The sequence below is a fragment of the Lissotriton vulgaris genome, chromosome 5 (genome assembly GCF_964263255.1).
Source record: "Lissotriton vulgaris chromosome 5, aLisVul1.2, whole genome shotgun sequence".
Classification (NCBI taxonomy): Eukaryota; Metazoa; Chordata; class Amphibia; order Caudata; family Salamandridae; genus Lissotriton; species Lissotriton vulgaris.
The window spans coordinates 756,338,112-756,364,148 of NC_141693.1; the positions used below are offsets into that span (position 1 = coordinate 756,338,112).

The window sequence follows — 26,037 nt, forward strand, 5'->3', positions numbered from 1 at the left end:
TGTGGGGGGCCCTCGCCGTCGGCTGAACAACATCAGGAAGAGGTGGCAGGACATCCGGTGCTGGACCCGGTGTATCGCCCGGGTCTAGCTGAAGGTGGAAGCTCCGTGCCAGCATGACGGCAGCCGTCACCTCACCCCCCACATGCTCCGGGTCCTGGAAGTGGTTTTTCCAGACCTCCATAGGCAGTTGCAGGACGGACAGCAGCAAGGAGGGGGTAGGTACATGTCTGTTTGTAGTGTTGTGTGTCACATGCAACTTGAGGTGATCAGAAGCCTGGGAACACTCCCTCAGTTGGGGGGTCTGGTCAGACAGGCTATTTGTGCATTGTAGTTTAAATTCCCTATATTCAGCTGGTGCTCTTTTCTATCCCTTCCCCTCCTTCACAGGGGTCCCCTGGTTTGTGTGTTTAACATTTTGCACATGTACTTCTAGGGTGCAAGGTAATTAGACTGCACACTGATTTGCGCATCATGTGGGAGGGAGGTCTGTGACATGTGTTGGTACCTTGCCTGTGCCACGACCTGTGCACTGTGTTTTGCATTCATATTTCTTTGCAATGATCATGAGTATCAAATAAGAGTGTAATTTTTAAAATGCATACCCTACCAGCATGCATGACCCATGTTGCGTACTCATACATGATGTACATAATTTGCAATATATGCACAGTGACAAGACGGTTATTCATGAGACAGTCAGCAATTTCTAGACCCACGGATCTGTGTGCCCACTACAGTGCACTGCAACACCCTGGCCTCCTAATCATGTGTATCATCCAACACTGTGCCCATTCTATGTGGGTTCAGCATGGGTGTGCCTCAGTGCCATTGGTCCCTGCCATACTTTGTATTCATGATGTGTTATCTACATGTGCACACTGTCCATGGATACAAGATTTGGCTTGTGCATACTCACAATGGGCAGTGCCTGTGTGCCAATTCACATGTATCTGTTGCTGGTTGGTTGTGAGTAAAATGGATTGCCAGCCACAGGAGGTGACCTTGGTTTTCTTTTTCAAAAGTTGCAGCACAGTTTTTGATACCCTGATTCAGATTTTTAACTTCTTGAGCTGTATCAATCACATTAATGGAGTGATGGGGGTGTTGTGCAGGAGAGGTGTGATGGGCCTGCCTGTTTGGCCCCGATGACCCAGTGGAGAAAGAGAGTCCCCGAGAAGAGGTGGAGGCTCTCCTGTTGATCACCGCTGTGTCCGCCGCATGCTGCAGGAGAGGAAGACCGGCGCAGAGAGAAGCGGGGCTCCCATGAGCTGTTGGGAGCCCCGGCGCTGAATGTCCCGATCAAAGCCCCGGTGAGTGCAGCTGCCGCTTGCCCTAGTGCTGAGCGGACCCGCGAGGGAAAGCGGGCCGCACCTACAAGGGGGCTGATGTGTTTTAAAAAGAGCCCCAGAGGGTCACAGTTCCTTGGGGGCATTTCTTTGCACGCACCTCTGTAGTGCGCTCCAACGCTTGGGGGAAGTTTTTGTTTTGGGCACGAGGGAGCCCAGAGGGGCCAGTGCCATGTTTATTTTCAGTTGCCCCAGTTACCAGTGGGCAACTGCCACGATGTGGGCCACTGTTATTTAAAGAGCCCCAGTGAGGCCCAGAGAGCACAGATGTGCCAGGGCCTATTTGTGTATTCCCAGCTGGACCGGGGGCATTTGAGCCCCTTAGAGATGGCCAGTTGGCCAGGGGGACTATTAGGTTTGTAGGGTGCCAGGCCCTAATGTGATTTTTGGTGCTAGGAAATGTAATTTATGTAGTATGATTACACACCCTGTGTTATACCTCTAACTGTGATTTTATGATTATGAGGTTTTGCATACTTCGTTATGTTTTAGTTGATTCTTTACTGTGATTTAGGTGTGAGTTATCCCTACTGCAGTTTATGTTAGTACGTTTATTTCCTAATGCGAGTTATGTTTAGGAGATTACGGTCTACTATGTTTAGGCTTATGTGGTTGGCACAGTGTATATTGTGTGATTACCATCTAATGTGTTTTATGATAATACATGGCTATTTTTGATATAACCTTCTGTGGAGTTCCTTTTGTGGTGTTTCTAGTATGTGGTTGCTGTGTGTGTTGCACAAATGCTTTACACATCGCCACCGGGATAAGCCTGACTACTCGTGTCAAGCAACAAAGGGGGTAAGCAGGGGTTATCTTTGGCGTGTAACTCCCTTGCCCTGAGTGGTGGTCTCTGCCTGGCTTTGGTGCAAGCCTGAGCCAACCAGAGATCCCATTTCTAACAAGTAGGGTCACTGTATCGGAGACAAGCCTCGAAGACTGTGTTGACGATTCAGCTTTGCATCGCTGTTGAGCCTTGCAAATGTGTTGAAAAATCACCACTGGGTTGTTGTTGAGCCTCGCAGTCGGGACCTGCACCATCATCGAGTCGGCACTGCGTCTGCATCAAGGGCTTGCGTCGGTTCGATGTGCAGGTGTTTGCAGAAAAACAGCTGCAGTACCAACTTCTGAGAATCAGGACTGGAAGGGGCACCTCAGGCAACGATAAGACTCACAAATGGCAGAGTCCAGCAATATTAGCAGAGTTGCAAGAAGTCTTTTTTGTCCTTGAGACTGGTTAAACAGGAGGCAAGCTAGCAAACCAGTGGAGAATCTTGGGCTCAAGGATATAGAGAGCAGGTCCAGTCCCTCCCACTCCCAGGCAAGAAGCAGCAGGCAACAGTCCAACACAGCTGAGCAAGTTGTAAAGTGGCAGTCCCCCCATAGCACAGCAATCAGTAGGCAAACATGGCAATGAAGGTAGCAAAGTGGCAGACCCACCTATAACACAGCAGCTTATCTTCCAGTCAGAATGTCCTTGGCTCCAGTAGAGTTCTGATTTGGTGGTGTCTGGAGTCCAGTACCTATACACAAATGTGCCTTTGAAGTGGGAGAGACATCAAAGAGGCCTTTGAAGATCACAAGGTCCCTGCCTTTACTGCCCAGGCTCCAGACACACTACAGGTGTGTATGCAGCTCTTTGTGTTGTGACGGGCACAGCCCTATTCAGGACCAAGAGTCAGCTCCTCCCTCCCCATCTACCTCAGGAAGGCCTATCAGCCTGGTGATGGGCCATCGGGATTCGAATGTCACAGCCCTTCTCCCTTTGTGTGACTGTGTAGAGTGAATGCACAAAGCCCAGCTGTCACCCAACCCAGACGTGTACTCAGAGACAGGCAGAGACAGAATGGTTAAAGTAAGAAAACGTCATGTTTCTAAAAGGGACATTTTCAGATTTACAATTTAAAACCCGACTATACCATGAATTGTGATTTTTAATTGTAAATCCAGACACCAAACTCCAAATTTCTATCTGCTCCCAATTGGAAATGACACTTAAAAGGTGTTTAAGGCAATCCCTGTGTTAACCTATGGGAGAGAAAGGCCTCGCAGTAGTGAAAAAATAATGTAAGAGTATTTCACTACCAGGATATGTAAAACTTAAAAGTATGTCATGCTTTTAAAATACACCCTGCCCATGGAGCTACCTAGGGCCTACCTTAGGGGTGACTTACGTTTAATAAAAAGGAAGATTTGGGACTGGCAAGTAGTTTACCTTACCTGTGAATAGTCTGAAGCACACCCAATCTTGACTTAAACTCCAAACATATTCTGTGCTCTCAGCAGATTTTTGGCATGCTCACTTGTAGCGTGCTCCGTCCCACAAGTACACGTGATATAATTCCCAAAGGTTTGTGGCGCGCAATTTTTGTGTCACCAACAAGTTGAACAGCCTTTTGAATAAATTCCATGCAAATCCAATTTATACCAAAGTAATCAATTTTAATCTGATCGTTTAATCTATTTTTTGTGAAACTTTATCCCTTTACATCAAAGGCTAACGAGATTCCAAAATGTTTTGCTTTTTTAATGTTCAAGAATTGCCTATTCGCAGGCACATAGGAATACTCGATTCCTCCAGGGCACCACATCATTGTTCACCCAATGCACTTCGATCTCGTCAGACCTATCTACGATATTAAAATAAACATCAGCTCTAAACAACACATGTTTAAAACTATTTACTATTGATTCTACATCCCTATAATACATTAAACAACAAATAAGCAGTGATTCATAATGAATACAAACTCAACCCCCTTGTGCTGCGCCCCAGTTATTGGCCCGTATCTCTGATTTCAATGCTTCCTATGCTTCACTGAGTCCTACCCCAGTCGGTGTTACCAAAGCCCCTTATAACAGCCACGTGCCTCTGTTTCACATCTCCCTCTAAATTCCCAGGTGGTAACCAATTCTATAAACATCACACGAGCATATAATCCCACCCTGTGCTCCCAAATTGTTGTCTTCTATACAACATTAAACAGAAAATGAAACAATTAAATGATAACCCCACTCCGTGTATCCTGTCACAGCCCTTTCTTAATTAGGTAACTTCTGTTACACCCGATTGATACCTGCATTCATCTTGCTATGGTGACAAACAGCATGACCTCCTCCTCCTCCGCATTTAAAACAAACTAACTTGAATGTGCTCTCGCTGCCAGATTTACTCCTCCCGTGGCCTCCCCCAATAAGAATAATTAACATACATCCCGTGACCAAGGAATCCCACCCTGTGAATCCTAATCTGTGTCATCAAAATATAAAAAGGAATAGTCCCTCATAGTTCAATTTATCCATATTCAACTACATCCTGCCCAATGTTCCAATTATTACTATCTGTTATGAGTAATCATATGCCAAATAATAAACTTGGTGTTTATCCAGAAATCCATGTTATGTTGTGTTGGGGACCCATGTCGTAGAGTCTCTTCCATAAACTCGATGTTTCCAAACAACCTTTGTCGTGAAAATGTCTCATTTTAATCTTCATTTGATATTCATTTTATTGTTGGGATGCTGGCAGAATAGGGACAAAAAAAGAAGAAAGTGCCTGTGAATAGTCTGAAGCACGTCCAATGTTAACTTAAAGTCCATTCTTATTCTTTGCTCTTGGCAGATTTTTGGCTCACTCGTAGGGTGCTCTGTCCCACAAGTACACATGATATAATTCCCAAAGGTTTGTGGCGCTCAATTTTTGCGTCACCAACAAGTTGCACAGCCTTTTGAACAAATTCCAATTTATACCAAAGTCATCAATTTTAATCCGATTGTTTAATCCATTTTTTTCCCCAAAAATTATCCTTGTTTTATCTGTCTAGAGGGAATGCACAAAGCCCAGCTGTCACCCAACCCAGACGTGTACTCAGAGACAGGCAGAGACAGAATGGTTAAAGTAAGAAAAAGTCAACTTTCTAAAAGTGTCACTTTCAGATTTACAATATAAAATCCGACTTTACCATAAATTGTGATTTTACATTGTGAGTACAGAGACACCATACTCCAATTTTCTAACTGCTCCCAATTGGAAATTACACTTAAAAGGTGTTTAAGGTAATCCTTGTGTTAACCTATGGGAGAGATAGGCCTTGCAGTTGTGAAAAACGAATGTAAGCGTATTTCACTACCAGGATATGTAAAACTTAAAAGTATATGTCATGCTTTTAAAATACACTGCACCCTGCCCATGGGGCTACCTAGGGCCTACCTTAGGGGTGACTTACATGTAATAAAAAAAGGACGGTTTGGGCCTGGCAAGTAGTTTAACTTGCCAGGTTGAAATTGCAGTTTAAAACAGCACACACAGGCTCAGATGTGGCAAGTGTGAGTACTTATTAATAATAAATGAAATTATGTACAACATTTAGGGAAATAATATTTTATAAACAAAGGCAATAAAGAGTTTTTTTTAAATGCCCTAATAATTGGTAGGATGATGTATGGGGGAAGAAAGAGATTGAAAACTGTCTAGTAAAAATGTACCAAAGATAAATAGGAATGTTATTTCTCGTGCATTTATTTATTGATGTTTTTGTTGTGTCTCTATGTTAGGTTAAACCATGGGTACTCATAAACTTTCTCTCTGGGCCAAATTTACAGTGTGGTTAGTGGCCGAGGGCCACACCGGTGGGGCGGGGTCAGCGGGGGAGGGGGGCTAAAGCAAAAAATAATTGCGACCATGAGGTTGAACACAGGTCCCTGCAGCAGACGCCTTCGTCCACTGAGTCACCAGACCCGGCATTCACACATCTCTCTCTCTCCCTCCCTCTGTCTCCCTCTCTCTCCCTCCATCTGTTTCCCTCTCTCTGTCTCCCTCCCTCCCTCTGTCACCCTCCTCTCTCTGTCTCCCTCTGTGTCTCCCTCTATCTCCGTACCCCTCTTTCTCCCTCCCCCTCTCTCTCTTTCCCTTCCTCTCTCTCCCTCCCTCCGTCTCCCTCTATCACCCTCCTCTCTCTGTCTCCCTCTATCTCCGCCCCCTCTGTCTCCTTCCCTCTGTCTTCCTCTCTCTCCTCTCCCTCTCTATGTCTCCGTCCCTCTGTCTCTCTCCCTCTGTCACCCTCCTCTCTCTGCCTCCCTCTCTGTCTGTCTCCCTTCCACTGTCTCCCACACTCTCCCTCCCAGTCTCCCTCTCTGTCTCCCTCCCTCTCTCTCTCCCTCTGTCTCCCTCTCCCTCTGTCTCCCTCTCTCTCCCCCTCTGTCTCCCTCTGTCTCCCTCCCTCTGCACCCTCTCTCACCCTCTGTTTCTCTACCTCTGTCTCCCCCTGACTGCCTCTTTCCCTCCCTCTGTCTCCCTCTACCTCCCTCTCCCTCTGTCTCCCTTCCACTCTGCCTCCCTCTCTCTGTTTGTCTCCCTTCCTTTCCCTCCCTCTGTCTCCCCCTGACTGCCTCTCTCTGTCACCCTCCATCCCTCTTCCTCTGTCTCCCTCTCCCTCCCTCTGTCATCTGGCCCTGTTTGTGTGCGTCAGCCCGGCCTCAGCCCAGGCTGAGACAGCTTTCCCTGGCGTGCACTCACAGCCACACCCTGAGTACTTTACCGGTCTTTAAAAGACCATTTACATGTTAATAATGCTTTGTTGTATTTCACCTCTTAGCGCCCCTGCTTCTCCACTCTGACAATCCCTGGAATCCCCCGGCCCCCACAGAGCAGAGTCTCTCAGAGTCCCAGGCCGCTGCAAATGGCAGTGTTTGCTAACACTATTAAAAAAAATGTTTAAACAAAGGCACAATGTCTGTAAGGTCCGCTGGCCTCCAAGGAGGGCTTGCTGGGCCGCACTATGAGTACCGTTGGGTTAAACAATTGTACCATGAAATAATTTGGATGAGGAAAGAAAATTAGTAGTCCTGAAGAAGGTGGCCTAATTAACACTTTACCACCGAAACGCGTTGACACAGAGGTTTTGTTAAATTTGACGTGAGGGAGTATCCGTAAATACAGGGAAGTTTTCACCCTGCTGCTTGTTGTTGAGTTCAAACTCAAATTAACAATCTAAAAGACGAAATTTTCTGTCTTGTGTAATTTTTTACTTTCCTGGGGACTTTGCCTTTTTATGGACTTGTACCTATTGAATTAATTAGGAGTTTTTAATGTTGTTTATGTATTTTTTATGAATCCATATATCAATCATTGTATTTTAATTGGAATTCACGGTGATTTGAATGATTAAACTTGTGCAGAAGTATTTTCACATCCTGAGTAGAGCGCTTTAATTTTGTATGTAGATGTGAGTTGTTGTCCTGGTATGAAGGTGTAAGACTGATTAGGGCTAAAAGAGCCACACTTGTTACTAATAAGAATATTCAAGCTGTTCCAAAGGGAAATTTTGTGTTTAACTTTTCAGTTTTTAGGAGCTCTGTCCCTTGGACTCAAAGAGCCCCTCTCCTTGGTTTCATGGGTCAGCAGTGGCAGGCCTGAGCCATGTTTAAAGGACTACTTAGTGGGTGGTGCAATCAGTGCTGCAGGCCCATTAGTAGCATTTAATTTGCAGGCCCTGGGTACATATAGTGCATTCTACTAAGGACTTATATGTAAATGAAGTATGCCAATTGTGGATAAGTGAATGTTACCATGCTTAGAGTACAGAGCATATGCACGTTAGCAGTGGTTAAGTGCCCAGAATCTTAAAGCCAGCAAAAATGAAGTCAGCAAAATAGGAGGTCAGGAGGCAAACAGTGAGGCAAAACCACTCCAAGAATGCCAGGTCTAGCAGTGCACAAACGAAAATGTGAGGAAATTGCATCACATGGTGTCATTCTTTTTTTTATCACATTAAAGTATTTGTTTCCAACACACTTCAGAAATAACAGAAAATGTGCTTCATTTGTCTTTCTATTTCTGATATATTCTGAAAAAAATTTACACAGTTCATTTAAATGTTGTGTGCTAGAAAAACAACTCTTTCTTACCCCCAGAATCCTGCAAGATTGTCACATAAATCCTCTCACTTAGTAGTCACAGAATGAAAAGCAAACAAGTGCCCTTGGAAGACTGTGCCTGACATATTATGACCTTGGTCTTTTAATGCACAGCAAATGTGAAAAGATAAGAACAAGATTTAAAAGCCTATTTACAGAGAGGGAGTTTGTGGAAGAACACAATAAACACTGTTTAGCCGATCTGAGGTACGAACTGAACCTGGAGAGTCTAAAGCAAATAAAGCCAGCATATAGAAATCCAGAAAATGTGAATTGCAAACCACAAAGCCAATGGTAATCAACGGGTAAAATGCATTCCTAGGTCAACTTTTTGAAAGTCCTCAAGATGTCTTTGGCAAATTAGACAGCTGTGCTGTCTAGTAGGCTGCGACCTCAAAAACACTACTGTCTCAAGAAGTGCCATGTTATGTTTCTTCGAAGTTGACAAAGGAAAGGGAATAGGGGGGCTGGACTTTAATACAGCAATTCATACATCCTGTCTGTCCTTCTCCCATCTGTTCTACTGCCAGACATGAACAACCACCATTATTATCTAGGAGACTTATAGCATAGCAGTGGCATATGTTTCACCGAAGGATCGAGCTCTGTTGTTAACACGTTAAATTAGACTTGATAAAGAGCATCTTCAGAAGCTTGAAAAACCAATGTTTAAAGCTTTTGGAGGATAAGCACTTTTTAGGTCTCGCCTACACAGCCCGCATGCGCTACACAGGAGGACCTTTAGCCGTCGCTCGGCTCATTTTCAAGCGCACACACGTGCTTGTGACGGCATCCACCTTGCGGGAGCAAGCAGGGGTGCGCCACAAGCATGAGTGCAGTGCTTGAAAATGAGCAGACTGCACGCGCGCACCACTCCCGGGCCACCTCCTGCTCCCCCTCTCTCACACGCATTATGGTGATGCATGTGCATACATGGTTATCCACACGTATGTGACTGTGGAATTGCATGGCTGGCAGCAGCTTCATGATGAAGATGAGCACATGCATACTTTCATGTGATTCACCCTTTTTTTTTCTTTCCTGTGTTCTCTTTTCAGATTTTGCTCAGCATCAGCAAAAAAGCATTGGCAAGGATAATAGCTCTAATAGGCGCAACCTATTGGCCTTACTGATACTGGCAGTTCACAGTGTTTATTTAAAGCAAAATGTGTGGCTTGTGGCCACGTCAGAGCTTTTCTGTTCACACAAAGTATGAAATATGAATCTGTACATCTGAGTGGGGCATGTGTGTGTCTAATGAAGACTGCACAACCTCTGACCTCATCTGTGCTCCGCAACTTAACTTCCAATAACCTCCCGACATCTTCTTCTCCAGTCCTCCACATTTTTACTTCCACCTTCATTTGTTCATGCACTCAAAGCCATTCCAGGTCCAACACCACCCTTCCCACCCCCACTTCGGGAACACTCCTATACTCAAATAAACAAATCATTCTTCTGCCTCTCCGACTCTCTAATTGTCCCCATTTATAAAAGTAATTTTTCCCTTGGCCTGTTTTGGCTTCAAAGGTCTCTCTTGGTTCCCCTTTGACATCAACTCAAAATGATTCCATTCCACCGTGGTGACACCATGTGGTGACCACCGTCTGCTCACGCTAATGTCCAGGCTTGCAAAACTTCTTCTTTTCAAGGTGCCTAGAACAGCTAGCATTTAATCTTACACCCTTGAATTTAACTAACCACTGCACCCTCTGCTCACGTCTGATCTTACAGCGCCAAAACTTTTCAAAGTGCCTAGAAAAGCCATTCACTGCACCCTCTGCTCATGCTAACGTCCGGCCTTACAGAGCCCGAACATTTCATAGAGCATAGATAAGCTAGCGTTCACCAACTAGCTCCGTAGATCTCAACTAACCATTCATTGCACCCTCTGCTCATGCTAACATCTGATCTTACAGCGACAAAACTTTTCAAAGAGCCTAGAAAAGCCATTCACTGCATCCTCTGCTCACACTAACGTCTGATCTTACAGCACCCGACCTTTTCAAAGTGCCTGGAAAAACTAGTGTTCACCAACTTACACGCTAGAAATCAACTAACCATTCACTGCACTCTCCTCATGCTAAAATCTGGTCTTACAGAACCAGAAATTTTCAAAGTTTCCTTTCTGTCATTTTGAGGTGGAAAACCAAGAAATCCCTGGATGCGACGAGAACGAAGGTAAGGTGATGCCCTTTTCTGGAGGTGTGGAAGGGGTATTTGCCTTTTCCTGAAACTTCACAGCAGGGTTATCTTAGCGTAACAGATGAGTTACGATATCACCCAGCTCAGTTGGACTGCAAGCTGCATTTTAAGTTCAATGCCGAGCCTCCACCTCTTTCTCCGAGGTTAATAAACTAGTAGAAGGAATCTTTTTATATATAAACCTATCCACCTATCGGCTGCAAGTTTTGCAGATGTGGGCATATTGAGGCTAAGAAGCGTGGCTTGATACAGCTTTGCTAAATTGTCAGAACCCATTTTTAGGCTTCTTCTTGTACTGTTTGATTTCTTTCTGGGTACGTTTGAATTATTTCACCAGGGGCGACTGGCTAATAGTTTGCAGCAAGACCCCAACAAACTGTAAACAAGCATTGGCATAGCCAATAGTTCTTGCCTTTAGGACCTTATAAGTGTTTAGCTATGCAACTGTTGATGTTCTTGCACTAAGGATATTGTGCTGGATAACTAAACACTTATAAGGTCCCAAAGGCGCGACCTATTGGCTATGCCATTGTTTCCTGTGGAAGCACACAACTTCAAAACATGTACATCTGTCCACCAACATGTAGGCCGCGCTAAAGCCCATATCTTAGTACTTATCATAGCTCTTTTTTAGGGTGATCACATGAGGTCTAGAGCTAAAAAAGGAGATCTGGGAATAAAAGAAGTGCTTCGTTAATTCTTTCAGTCATTCATTGCAGTCACACGTGTGCTAACAGTCACCTGCAACAGTAGCATAAACAGTGTGTCCTAGGCCCAGTGCAGGGGGGACATTGTTCCCCAAGCTTCTGTTTGAATTATGAAAGCCTTCAATAACCAGCTTTCAATGGGGCCCACAGGCATCGGTGTCACTGCACCTGCTGCACTAATGGAAGCTACGCCCCTAACCAGAACGACGAGAAACCCATTCTCAAGTGCTGAAGTCGAATTTAGACACCTACAAAGTCCCTGTCCCTTTAATCACAAGTGGTTCACTTAGCTATGCACTGTCAAAGGAAATCAACCAAGGACAGCATAAAAAGCTGCTGTAAACACACGAACAATTCACTAGGATTGCAGAAGTAATTTGTGAATACTGTCCAGTGGCGCTACCATCATCTCCCACGAAAAAAAAAACGCGTTTAACCACAACAAATATTTATGCTGTGAAATACCACATCTTCTATATTTATTTATTTTAGTAACCCATAAAAATCTGTCTCTGAATAGTTCGCTTGTAGAGCCCCTTAAAAACGTTCATTTCGTTTTTTGCTTCCTCAGGGAAGCCGTCTTTCTTTAAAAATGAAAAGAAAAGTAAATGTAATTTGTTCCAACCCATGTGAAGTTCAAGACTCCTCCCCCCTGCACACCTACCGTGCTTGCCTCTTAATTAATTCAGCACATTCCCGCAACATGCACCCCCATAAAAATAAACACTTGCAGTGCGCTCATTTCAGTAAGGGCAACCCCCAGTTCGCAATCGTAGTTTGTCTTAAAACGTCAATATTGCTAAAAAATATATATCATCATGTTTTTAAATAAATGCATAAGGGAGACTCCCAGAATACTAAGAAAGGGGAGGAGGCCCATGGGAGAGAGAGGGAGAGAAGGGGGTGGGGGGAAGAGGGAAAATGCTTTGAGGAAATATCATTGTAAATGAGGTTTTCAGTTCCTCTCCTGGGTTTATGCATTGGGCAGGGAGAAGGGGCTGCTTTTGGTGAAAAGCTCTTTGGAAATCAAACCTCCTGCCTGCTTGCAGGACCCAGAAGTGAACAGCAGGCGACCCGGAAGGTTTGAACTCAAGTCTTCAGAGCAAAGCCAGGGAGAGAGAGAGAGGGAGAGAGAGAAAGAGAACATCCCCAATCTTTTTTTTTTTAGCTGGAGTTGTATGTGCACATTCCCCCCAAAACGCTGCAATTGCACAAACAAGGTCTGTATATGCAAAATCTTTTTTTTGTCTTCCTTTGCTCTTCGAAACTCCTTTGGGGCTGAATGAAAAAAAAATAATAAAATAGGGGGAGGGAGTAAAAAAGCGTGCATGGGAAAGAGGGATTAGGGTTTTTTTTTAGAATTAGAAAAAAAGCTCTTTTTTTTTCGCTCCTTCATCCCTCCCTCTCAGCCGATTGCTAAAGTTGCGTTTACTTTCTCTCTGTTCGTTTTAATTTGTTTTCCGCGCGCAACCTTCAGATGCAGTACGGTGCATTTTTATCAATGTCTGCAGTGCATTTCTTTCTGTATTCTTGTTTTTATGTCTCGATGTCCCTTCCAGCCACCTCCTGTCCTTAAACTGCATATCGCACGCTTCAGGTTTCGATGCTGAGAAGGAAAAAAAAATGGCCTTTTTTTTTCCCTTTCGCCCTCGCTTTTTTTTTTCTTCCTCACTTCTAGCTGCTGCAATTCCAGTCCAGCAGCCTGGGCGACGGAGGGAGGATTTGCAAGCAGAGCTGCTCTATTAGCAATCAATTTCCGTAGAATTTGCCAATGATTTGAATGCTTATTTTTTCCGCATTTTTGTAAGCACAGAGCTGTGGCATTATCGAACCGGCGTCGATCTCTTTCTACGGAACTTCTGCAAAATCTTTTTTATTCTATATATTTTTTTGCAAATTAATCGCGCAGCGTAGTGCCATCTGTGTTATTTATCGTATTTTGTTTTGTACAATTATATACATTTTCCCGTGTTGCAGATGTGCTCTGTTGCCTCCCCTCCCGCTTTTTGGATTTCACTCGTCCTTTTTGTGCAGATCTGCAGAATATGGCGTCTCGTCGCTGTGCCCCGTTTCAAAAATAAGCCCAGGCTGCCATTTTTGTTTTTCTTTTGTCTGCAAATTTTAATAAAAAACTGTCTGAGAATGTGGGAGAGGCACATTGGAAGGGAAGAGAAGGGGCCACCTCACGGGGAAGAGGATTAATTTTTTGGCAAACTTTTTTTTTTTTTAAAGGAATTTTGAGAAGGGAGGGAGAAAGGGGAGGAGACATCTCATGTGCTGTGTAGACTGACATGTGATTGCTGAAAGCGCTAACGATTTAAAGCGCCTTTTGACCATTAAAATATTTAAAGTATTTTGTTATCTGCTATTTTGTTATTCTGTCTGCATTTTTATTTCCTCTACGAGAAATGAAAGTTTACGTTGTTGTTGCTTTCTATGGAGCACGTTGCCTGGGGGCTACTTTGAAATCGTGTAACGGGGAAGGATAACTAGTTACAAATCAAAGAGCAACACCCTATGCTTATTTTTAATTTTATATAGGTTCGAATTGTATTTATGAGTGCCTAAGAATTCTGAATCATGCCTGTCGTACTCTAGTACCATGAGAGCCTTGCACTCCGAGCTTTTGTATACAAATGTAACCTTAAATATTGGTGGTTTTTAAGATGAAGTTTCTTTGTTTGGAATAATATGAAAACGACAGCCGTTTTGTACAGATCCTACCACGGTAGTCGTTATGTAAAACATTGTGTTAAACAGTTTTTAACCCCAAAAGCATTACTTATACAATTTACGTATTTGATTTTTAGGGGACTTTTATTCACTGTAATTAGCTTTGCGATGATTGTAGTGGGGTGAATGTGGGTACTATGTTTGGGATGGCAGATAGTGGGTTTATTAGATGATGCCCTCCGGTTTCCAAGATCCATGTGTTAGTAACTTGTCCAGTATAATATTTTTGCTTTGCATTTAGTTTGTTCTAATATAAAACCAGACGACAAGTCCCAGAATCCAAAGGAAAATACCATGAAACTTTAGGGCCCTGGCGTGGTTTTGTTTAAGTGAACTTTCTGGCTGCATTTTGGTGGCCAGCCTGTTTCAGAACTTTCAGGAGAGTTCAGTCCAAAGTACATGGTCCTGCAAGGAGATTGGATTTGTGCCTGACTAACATGATTTAGGGCAAATCAAACCCAAATCATGTTAGTCCCAAAATTTTGAGTCACATATCATAGTTGGCAATTGGCAGCGTGTCAAGTGTGGCACTCGCGCTTAAGTCTAGCTTTTAAACCAACATCACTTTGTATGCTGGAATTTGTAGTTTCACTTTACCATTTGAAGCATAGGCTTAAGTTTCAGAGCATCTGTAGATTTGTCAAATAGGCACGGTCACAAGCCCCTTGATTCAGTTGTGTCCTATGTTTGGGCCACCTCTGCCTGAATAGGTGATGTAATGCAGTCTTGGGTCCCTTCACAGAGTTAGTTGAGACTTTCCTACTGGTTCTGTGTCTCGTTGTATATGTGCGGATGCTGCAGACAGCGGCTCCTTCTGATTGTGGACTACAACACAAGGTGGTCTCCCACAAATTTAATAGTGAGTACTACAGACTGGGATCACTTACCTTCAGATTTCTATAGGTCTTTCAAATTTAGGTCCATCTTCTTCTCCAGATTTAGTGATGCTTCATCTTGAGGTTAGTCAATATTGTAAACTGCACTCTGAGGTCACTTCCCGAAGATTTGGTAGTGTGAACTCCAAAGATTGGGATCAGATTACTTTAGTATTTATCATGCATTTTTGTTTCTTATTGACATCTTTAACTTTTTTATTTTTTGAAAACATGTTGTACTATGTTAGTTTTATTTTCCTTTCCTGGGGATAGTATCAGAGATATTGCTTTTTCTTGACGTGGAGCACTTCTGAACTCACAAGGAACGGCCCCGTTTTTTTAAATTTTAAGGTGTGACTCTTTAATTGCATGGGTGAAGTGAAGCCCTAAGGGTAAGGTGTGCTGTGGCTTGTTCGGCACAGTACAGGCTTGTGCCTGAATGCAGCTAGGTGCCTCCAGCTAGTGGGAGCGGGGAAGAGGGGTTTGGAAGTCAGCCTTGCGCAAACAAGAATCCTATGTGCTGTTTACTTAAGCAGCTGAGGGCGGCAGAATCCAAAACTAATGCCCCAGAAAACATGTTAAACTTAATTTTCTTCTATTTAAACAAACACCATCAGTACACATTAAAGGTACCTTCGTAGAGCAGCATTTCAAAGAGGAAGTGAGTTCTAAGATGGGGGTTATTTGTGGACTATGATGTTCTAACTCTAGATTATTCATTGTTAAATCTTCTTTAACCCCTTGCGTGCGGGGCGTATTCCCCGCCTGTGCTGACTCTGCCTTGCGCGGGCGGAGTCATGACGGAACGGTTCCGTCATCAGCACAGCTCAACCGACGCTGATGACGGAACCGTTCTGTCATCGGCATGCAAGGGGTTAAACCTGCTGCTGAGAGTGGCATTAAAAGATGTTATGCATAATGGTAGTCTCCAGTCTTGAAATTAAATCCAAAACTCCAAGGACCTTATGTACTAAAGCCTTCTCCTAAAGACCTAGAATGGGTAAAACCCATTGATACATCTTGCCCTAAAGGTCTGTTGTGATAAGAGGCATACTGTTGATGTGGACAGGGACCATGCTAAAATGTAACGTGAAAAAAACCCACATTTTTTTCAGTAGGATCTCTTTCTTTAGATAACGGTCACCACACCCGGAATATCACATCTTACCTGTGTTAATTCTAAAATATATCCACAAGCACTTCCGGGCACAGTGTATTGACTGGGCCCATGTCGTCCCCGTAAAAGTGTATAGTTCCTTTGTGCACAACCAGGTGATTGCAAAAGTCTGCCCTTATTGCTGAAATAGTTTTAAGTTTTAATCGTTAATCACATTTCTCTACTTATCATTATCATGTTTTTATTTTTCACATCCAAAACATAATGACTATAATAACATCCTCTTTCCAAAATATTGATAAAGCTTGCACACATACTGTTGGTGCTCTCTTCACTCATGACATTTCAGTTGAACACTTGTGCATTTTGGATCCCGGGGGCCGTTTTTCAGGGGTTAACATCCATATGTTAGGTAAACTTGCATTAAAGATTAAAAATCTGCAATTGTGATCTCATGGTCTAGTTAAATAAATAGCCTAGGGACAAAATACCTGGGTACGGAAGAATTACCTGGAGTTCTCACTATCTGCTATGAAATGAAACACTCAACACATGCTTTGCACATGGCCTCTATTTAGCTAAATTGCAAAGCTCACAGCGTTGTATTTAGCGTGAAATGCTTAGCAGCAAACCTCTGGTCCAAAATGCATCAGGGTTCAATTGAAATATCATGATTGACGATGTTTCCAACCACTGAGAATGAACAGTTCTCTGGTTTAAAGGACATACAGTTAGGAGTAACCCACACTGAAATTGATGGAGTGATAAAATTGTATATTCTTACTTATTTCCTAATTGAAATATTAGGGTAAAGTAATTCCCATCCAAATCATGTCTTTCCATATTCTTAGATATGGTCTCTTTGTTGAGTGTGTGCCTTGGGCGTAAATTGTTTACTCCCAATTTGAATTAGTATTTGGGGACTGAAAACCTTCTTCCTATAAGTATCTTGGAAATGTAATTAGCCTGAATGCAAATTTTAATCTCCATATTAGGCAGTTGGCAGCAAAAGGTCTTCTCATTTTGTAGGTGTAAGAACTGTGTACAATCTAACAAAAAAAAAACAACTTTGCCATGCCATAACGTGTTACAGTTTGACGATTACACCAGCTGTAATATACGAGATAAGATCTATCCCCTCTGAAAAACATTTTCTTAATAAAGTAGATGGTAAAATTATTTTTATTTCCACTCTTTATTTCGACCATTCGGTCATAAAAGATACACAGTACAAATAAAATCACATGTGACTCTGTCATGAACAGATAAAACATTGAGTACATATGTTAAAAGGATCTTGTACAGACTTAAAACATCGTAAAAAAAGTGAAGAATTTCTAGGTACTACCCAGCATCTTTAAAAGGCGATTACGCGTATACCAGACATTAGTAAAGAATTTGGAAAAGTGCAAAAACAGTTGGGCCGGAAACATCGGATTTTAAAATCCTGTACATTGGTGCATATTCCCTGCCACCCAAATTCCTTATCAAAGGGAGGAGCCAGTATTTTCTAGCTGCCTTATAGGCTGGGCAGAAGAAGACCACGTGCAAGTCGTTTTCCTCCTTGTCAGCACAGACAGGACAGTGCTTTGTGGAGGAAGCCGATGACCAGGAGCTTGTAAAGGACCGAAAGGGCAATGTGCCGTATCTCCATTGGAGGAACAGCTTCCTAGCAAGTATGGGATAGATAGGATCCAATGCCTTCTCAAACCTATAGTAGTCCTTGCATTGCAGGAACACAGATGATAGGGACCCATCTAGCTGAGTAGCTTGGGCCCTTGCCCATTTGTGTTCATGGTACAAATTCGCCAGGGACCTCTTAGAGATGTTTGGTGCCACAATCGCCGGCTCAGTCCATAAATCTGGGAGCCCCAGTTCCATACAAGTAACCTGAATATTTTTGACCCAGGGAATACTAAGCGCCTTGGGGTGATTCAGTAATTCGACCAGTTCCGCCCTATAGTCTTCGAGGTCATTGCTGCTCCATAGCCTACGCCAGAAGGCTATGGGTCTCAAGCTTATCTCGTCGGCTAGTGGTCGTAGCCCTAAATCAAGCCTCAAGGGGAGGAGCGGGGTACTAGGGGGGAGTGCGGCTATCTGTCTTATGAACTTATTTTCTGTTAGTGACAGGTTCCGACAGGGCATGTGACCCCACAGTTCAGCCCCGTACATGATCGCCCCCCTAGCCTGGGCCTTGTATATCTGGATTAAAGCCCCCAATGGGCGGTATGACGAGCCAGTCATCATCCGGGCGATGCCCCCAGTAGTTTGTATTAATTTAAGGTTTGCCCTACTCTGGTGGGATCCCCAGGTCATGGTTTCGTTGAGGGTCACACCAAGATATTCAAAGGTGGCTACTCTCTCAAGCCGCACGGCTCCCAGTTGTGGATTCGGGCGCAGTTTCTGGCTCGGGTTCAAAACCATGAATTTGGTTTTTGTAGCATTGATTTCTAACCCTCTGTCAAGGCAGAAAGCCACGAAGGAATCGAGTATCCTTTGTATACCCATGGGGGTTTTAGATAGCAACAGTGTGTCGTCCGCAAACATAATTGCGGGCACCCTGCTGCCATTTAGTTTGGGGGCGTCAGTATAGTCGGTGGCATTGAGATGGGCGATTACCCCGTTGACAAAGAGGCAAAACAGGGTCGGCGCCAGCACACAGCCCTGTCTTACCCCTCGGCCAACGGGGAATCTATCAGTCAGTTCCCCCGACCTCCCACACCTCACGCGGGCGTAATTATTATGGTGCAGCCTCTGCAAGATCGATAGGATATCTGGGGGAACACCCATCTCTGCCAGAACGCTCCAAAGTTTCCCCCGGGGCACCAAGTCGAAGGCAGCCCGTAGGTCCACAAAAATTGTGTACAAACTGCCGCCCTCGAACTTTGCTGTCCTCCAATAGATTAGATTCAATCTAAAAACCTGGTCCACTGTGGATACCCCCTTCCTAAATCCCGCCTGGTAGGGACTGAGGGCACCCACCTCCTCCATCCAATCCTGAAGCCTGTTCAACAAAACCCTGCCAAACAGCTTCTGTGCTACATCTATCAGACTAATCGGTCTGTAGTTGGCAGGGATGAGGGGCGAGCCCTTTTTAAAGATGGGAACCACCTCTGCCCCCAGCCAAGTACTAGGGATTTCCATCCCACCGAGAACACTATTGAAAAGGGCAACAAGGTAGGGGGCCCAGACGGTGGGCTCCTGTTTAAACAGGTCCCCCGGTAAGCCGTCCAGTCCCGGCGCCTTCCCGGCAGCCAGACCTGAGATGGCAGCAGTGACCTCACCCAGAGTTATTGGATCCCCTTAGCAGCCCGGCCGGTCCACTTCACTAGGGGCAGGGAGTTCTCCCGGCTCAGAGCTGTATAGGGACTGGAAATGAGCCTGCCACGCCCCAGGTGCTATATTAGGCTCTAGTGCCGATTGTAAACTCCCTGATCCCCCATTCACGGTCCTCCAGAACAGGCGTTGATCTTGGATCGCCAGGGCCTTGGTGAGTTCTTCCCACTGGTTTTCTTCCCATTCTGCTTTGGCCTGGACAAGAAGCTTCTTGTAGGCTCGCCTGCTTTGTTTAAGGCGTTCCCCTCCTAAACCCTCCTTGATTACTCCAAGAAGTTCTGTTTTGGCCCGTCTACATGCTGTATTATACCACAATGTTTTGCCTAGGCGCCTCTCCCATGGCTTTCGTAAACTACAAGTGAAATGGGGTGCCGCAGCTTTTATAAGTTCCTCATGGGCCTTATACAATTTGGTCTGGGAGTCTCCATTATTTGCCTCTATGTCAAGGCTCCCCACCATTTCCAAAATGGGAGTAATCTCAGCATAGAGCAAAGGGAGTTTATCCTTGTTTGTAACCAGGTGCTCCCACCTGATTCTTCTCCTGCTATTATCCAGGAGAAGCGCGGGGTTATTCCCTTCCACTTTAGACACTGGAGCTTGGGGGGCTGGGTGAACAAGGTCAAGCTCAAGGGCGTTGTGGTCGCTATCGGTCCTTTCCGTCACCCTAAAATCCTGAATTGTCGACCACCTCACTAGTTGGACCAAGACGTAGTCCAAGCGGGACTCTCTCCCCAGTCTATTGTAAGTATTTTTACTAGGTATGTCGGATTTCGTTCGCCCGTTGCAGGCTCTGATTCCGAACCTTAGGGTGATGGTAAAATACTATGCACCCTCCCAAATATTTGTCAAAGTATTCGAGTGCAGTGCAGATGATCTGGAATTGGAGCTCAATGGGAGTAAGCTTAACGCTTGAGTAGCTATTGCAAGATCGTGGCATACGATAAGTAATATGACCCTTTCATACTCTGTGCACTTTTTAACAATGTACTGGATTTGGATAATCCACAAAAATACTCTTAAAAAAAAAAAAAGTCATACGCTTTTACTCCATCAGCTTCTCCCCTGCCCCCACATGATTTTGAAAAAGATGTATTTCCAAGAAGTCCTTTGCTCTACTTATTAAAAAATGAATTGCGAGCATGATCTACAGATTAGACATGGAGATTTATAAACAAACCGATTTTCTTGAATCCATAGAGGACACACCTAAAGTAAAATGTTGTAACCTTATCGTTTGTGGTTAACCATAACTTATGTAAATTCATGTTTAATCGGAGAACAAAAGGATTACCGTTACAGGTTACACTACCTTGGTGGTATAAGAAGGAGACCTTCAGACCCAAGTGGCAATTTTGCATTGCGGGCATCAAGATTTAAAACTCGTATTACTCTGTTCTCGGGTGTTGAGTCATCTGAGTTTATGCTATTTAAAAGTATGTTTGTGTACCGCTAGTTATGAAACACTAATCAAGTTCTCTAGTGTGTTTCGAATCCCCAAAGTGTAACTGTTGTGCATAGATGTTTTATTCTTTGGATACTTACCATAATGTGTATAATTTTTTCTTGTCCACATTGATTCAGTGTTATCAAACTAATAAGTTTGGATTTGAATGTGCGTGCCTTAGATGAACCCTAAATGATGCATGCAAAGCAAAAAGTGCAGTCCACAAGGAATTCTGGCCTGGAGATTGGTGATATTGACTCAATGCAAAGGGAAGCTGAGCACTTATTGCAGCTCGTAGCAATGCCTTTTTGTTTTATTTTTTATGCCCTCCTGTAACCGCCATGGAATAAGCATCCTCTCGGTCTTAACCATCCCAATTGCTTTTAACTTGGGGTCTGATCTCAGCTGATGTTCATGCGAGACCTGTCCACGCTGTACATCATGAGGTGACCAAGAGGTGTACTCATTGGACACATTATTCCAACTATAACCACTGTTCAAGGTCTAATAATTTCCAAAATAACCAGAGCTCTGTTCTTTTCATAAAACCATTAACCCTTTGGTCCAGTTCTCTAAAGAATTCTACAGAATTCCACCAGCCTCCCCATGTTGGGGGGGGGCACCTGGTGCCAGTTCGTACATATTTTCCTTTTTGCTGAAAGGATCAGGTAGAAAACAAGTTTACTTTGTATACCGGAGAGGCATCCGCGCCCTCTGAAGACTGCACAATACCAAACCGGATTAAAGAGGAACTTGCCTCAACTTCTTTGCCCAATGCATCTAAAGCGTCCTACCCATGTTATCCCAAAATTCTTTCAGTAGCGGGCAGGTAGTAAACATGTGGATGTCCTCCGCTTCCTGGAATCCACACCTGACTTCTCCACCACCTCTTATTTAGGATAAATTAAGTGGGGACCAATAAATCCTGTGAAGTGTGAAAAAATGGTTTCTCCTTAGTGCTGCAGATTTATTCAATGGGTAAAGCATGTCTAAAGATACTTGCAGCACATTTTCCTGCTCCTCTTCAGGCAAGCAGTTCTTCCACACCAGGTAGGGATGATCCAACTTCCTCACCGATGCAGTAAGTAGATGATTATTCCAAAGTGATACTTATTTTTTCCTCAATTTTTGAGTCTTGTAGGTCTTCCTCAATTGAATTATCAAAAGGGAGAATGACTCTGCTGGCTCTTACACCATGTTGAGATTTGATAATATTTAAATCTAGATAATGTACCATTAGTTGGATTCTTCCAAATATCCCTAGGCAAACAGTTATTTCCTTCCACTTTGTCCCCCCAGCGTGTAACACCCGCTAGTTTCAGTGACTTAGCGAGAGCATCCAAAAGGCACTCCGGTGTTCTCGGGGAGTCCCATACGGGGGACCATTCAATGTAGTAGGATATGCCTATGCTTGAATGCCAATCTAACCAAAGTTTAGCAGCTGCATATATGACCTTCGGGTGAACTTCTTAAAAGATTTTAGGGGCACTGAATTTATACATAAAACCCTCATCTCTGCTGTCCACCAGCATAGCCTTAAACATGTGGCCAATCAAAGTGTCATCTGGTCTAAGAAGGAGCATCCTGAAGTTCTTTAATTGATATGCCCAGCAATATAGTTGGAGGTCAGGCAGCCCTAAACCGCCATGTGCAAGCTTGCGTCTTAACCTTTTCCAAGATAACCTGCTCCTCTTGCCAGCCCATAATAAAGCAAGGATCCTTCCCTGGATTTTAACAAGAAGGCTCTTATCAAACACTAAAGGTATATTGTTAAACAGATAGGCAGGACACACATTTTGACCAAATTTGTCCATCCATACTGTGTGAGGGGGAGACTCTGCCATCTCTTCAAAAACAATATATTAACATCCTTAGAGACTCTCAATAAGTTTATTTTAGGCATTTCCGTTAAATTGTGTGCTATAATTACCCCTAGATATCTTATCTCCTTTGATAATCTAACCCCCTGTGCTTCCAAGTTCCAGGCCATAACTTCCGTCATATCACTGTTAATCTCATAACCGGACATTTTCCCGAATGCCTGTACGTCAGTGAATAGTTCTGGGAGGGTGTGGTTGATGTTGGACGAAAACACAATCCAGTCATCGGCATATAAGGCTAGCTTCCTAGAGAAGCTGCTTGTGATAAAAGGAGGTATGTTCTTAATTTGCCTTAGACTTTGGGCCAGGGGTTCGATATATAAATAAAAAAGAAATGGAGACAATGGGCATCCTTGCCTGGTGCCGCCCCCTATAAATACAGGGGCTCCAAGAGTACCATTAACTATAATTTGAGCGCGGGGGGCCTTATAGAACCTCCCTAATGGTCTCGTCAAAACCAAAAGCCTTCAATGCTCTACCCAAATAGCCCCAGTTAACCCGATCAAAGGCTTTTGCAGCATCTAAGGTAGTTACCGATAGTGGGGTGTTGTGAACCGTAGCCAAGTCTATTGAGTCAACTAGAGTGTGTACTAGGTCTTTTTTTTTTTTGCCTTCATGGGAGGAAGCCCTTCTGATCTTCCTGAATTATCAGGCCCACAATTTTACTTAAGCGTGCAGTCAGTACTCCAGTGAAGATTTTATAATCACAGTTCAATAATGATAATGGACAGTAGGACTGACATTGTGTGGAGTCTTTCTCTGGCCCAAACTATATGTCGTGGGGCAGAGGCTAAGTTCAGGTTGAAAAAGTCAGCTGTCTCCCTTTTTAGCTCACCCATGATATCAGGTTGCAGAAGTAACCTGCTATTTAAGATCCACCTTCTAGAGGATGTTCCTGAGGGTAGTTTGATTTTAAATTCTTTTGCTCTGTGATCTGATAAACGGATGGGTAAATAATCTATTCTTTCAAACTTTCCCATTTCTGGGAGTTCCATGAATATATAATCAATCCTAGAATAGTGACCATTCGTCTTGCTGAAGGAGTAATCTCTTAAGTCACAGTTTTTCTTCTGCCATACATCACAAAGATTTAAATTAACAATGCCTTTGTTTAGTTGCAGTGTAAATCTATATTGGTGTCCTTAACCTTTCGTAACTTGCATGTTCCTCTCTAAATCAAGGATTTGTTCGAGAAGGACGGGTTCTAGTCTCCCACTGCCTTATCATATCAATGTGACAATGTTTGAGAACACCTGGAGGCTTCTTGAGATCTACAGTCATCTGGTGCAGCAGTATTTTGCATCTTTTCTGTTATTTTGCATGCATGATCTTCAACCGAGTTCCTGCATTATTATTCTGTCCTTGCCATTTGTATGGCAAACTGTCTGCCATTACTTTACTATGGCTTTTTAGCACTGCTGACAGTCTGGTATATTGTCCTGCATATTTCAAAGCTTCCATAGAAGATCTGGGACCATGTATTCAGGTTGTTCTGATCCATGTATAGAACTTTGTGGTATGATATGCCAAGAGAGGACGAACAATAGATTTGATGTTTCATGGATTACTTGCAGTTTTTTCGTAAAGAGACATTCCAACTTCATGTTGCACATTCTGAGTTTCTGTGCAAACAGCGGTTGCCAGCTTCAGTAGTGTGAAATATCTATCACTTGAACCACCTGAAAATACTATTTAGTCAAGGACAGCAAGATTTAAGGTTTATTTTGTCTACTGTATATGTAGGCCCAAGTCCTTGCTTCCCAGACCCCTGAACTGTCATTTTATAGTATGAAGATATGAAAGAGTATTTATTGACTGTAACTAAGGCAAGACTTGTACCCATATTTATAAGTTTAAACTTGAATGCATTAAGGCAAAGCCCTCACTGTTGAGGTGAGGGCTCTGAGGAAAAGCAATTAGCCCCTCTTTCATTACTTACTGTGGTTTCAATTTAAACATGTTTTCGAAATTGAATATTTGAGACTATGTAAAAGCTTCCAGATTGCTCCCTTATCATATGCAAATACTAATAGAAGCCTGAAAGTAAGATAGGTAATTGGTTTCAAAATAAAATGTCCACAAAATATTTTCAATATGAAAAAATGTTTTGCTAAGGTGTTCTGCAACTTAAAGTACCATTTCTTTGATGCTTCATTTGTAAAATGAGTTTGATGAATCCTGATATTTGAAAAATAGTTTAATAATAGGTAATCAGTGTGAACCCATTCTGGGCTATGTAAAAAATTGAATTAATTGAGGTGGGTGACTATCCACCTCAAAGAATATTCGCAACCATTGTCATGGTGAATTCTCAAGGTCACTAAATTATTCTGAGCTCAGCCCCCTGGAAGCAATAGCATAGAGGAGACGGGCTCAATCGAGGGTAATGTGTATTTATGTAGTACCAAAACAGTAATAAAGTCAAAATGTAAAACAATAAAAATCCGAATTAGAAAAGTAGACTATCATTTTATAAACAAAATGGCAAAAATCTAATAAGAGGAATGAACTAGAGATATGAATTGTTAAAGTTGTAAGTAGAAATAGCACCAAAAAGCGCCAATGATAACCAATAGTTGTGGTAGACAGGGTATCTAGAAGCAACTTTAGGCTGACCTAGTTGGAATGCGAGTCAAATGCATCGGGCAATTTTGTCCTTGTCAAATATTTTCCCTTCTGACTTAGTTTTTTAAGCTTGATTCAGCTATTGAGGTACACTTCTAAAGCCCACCAGGGTCTCGGGGAGACGCTTAAGAGACTCGCAGTATGTTCGGTAGAGACTAACAGAAGTCTCCAATCTAGGCCCAGTTACCACTGGTCAGCTGGATACTTCCATGAATTGGCCTGTTGCAGCTTGTCTCCCTGTAGCTACACAGGAGGTAAGCCAACTGTCCCATGGAGTCTACTTCTCTGTCAGAGTTCTAGAGTGAGCAGGCCCAGTGCTTTAGGGCCACTCTCAGGTCACAGATAGCTGGTTCAGTCCCCTTACGGTGTTCTTCAGGTCCGGGTAGTGTTTTCAAGTGGGTGCCTAGAGGTGCCACATGTATGCCTGACAGGAGCTAGTGCAGGGTTCTTCAAACTGTGGGGCGCGCCCCCCTGGGGGGGGGCGCGGCACCATCCCAGGGGGGGGCGCGCGCTCCACTCCGATCTTCCCTTTGTGCCCGTTCCTTTGTCTGGGTGATTCTCCCAGGAGGGGGCCAATTCATGGAGTCAACAGCTTCGGCTGCAGTGCAGGCAAGGAGTCTCCTATGCTAAAAACAAAAGCTGTCGACTCCGTGAATTGGCCCCCTCCTGGGAGAATCACCCAGACAAAGGAACGGTCATGATGACATGAGTGGCAGAGTTAGCTCTTCCCAGAAGGGAGAGAAGGTTTCCCTAGAGCAGCGATTCCCAATCTGTGCGCCGTGAATGCCAGCCAGGGGCGCCGTGAACAGATGCACACCAAGATAGTTTTCTGTAAAAGAACAGAAGCATGTATT

General features: G+C 43.6%; 1 protein-coding gene across 6 annotated transcripts in view; it reads left to right on the forward strand.

The window, feature by feature from the left end:
- Positions 1–12,032: 12,032 nt before the first annotated feature.
- ZNF362 (zinc finger protein 362) overlaps positions 12,033–26,037 on the forward strand; it is a 215,980-nt gene continuing 201,975 nt past the window's right edge. For 2 of the 6 annotated variants that reach the window (XM_086922210.1, XM_086922211.1), the window contains exon 1: positions 12,262–12,393. The gene's annotated coding sequence lies outside the window, so the exon portion shown is untranslated. Of the gene's footprint in view, positions 12,394–26,037 lie in introns of all 6 variants that reach the window. The other 4 variants (XM_086922207.1, XM_086922208.1, XM_086922213.1 and 1 more) reach the window with 4 other exon arrangements.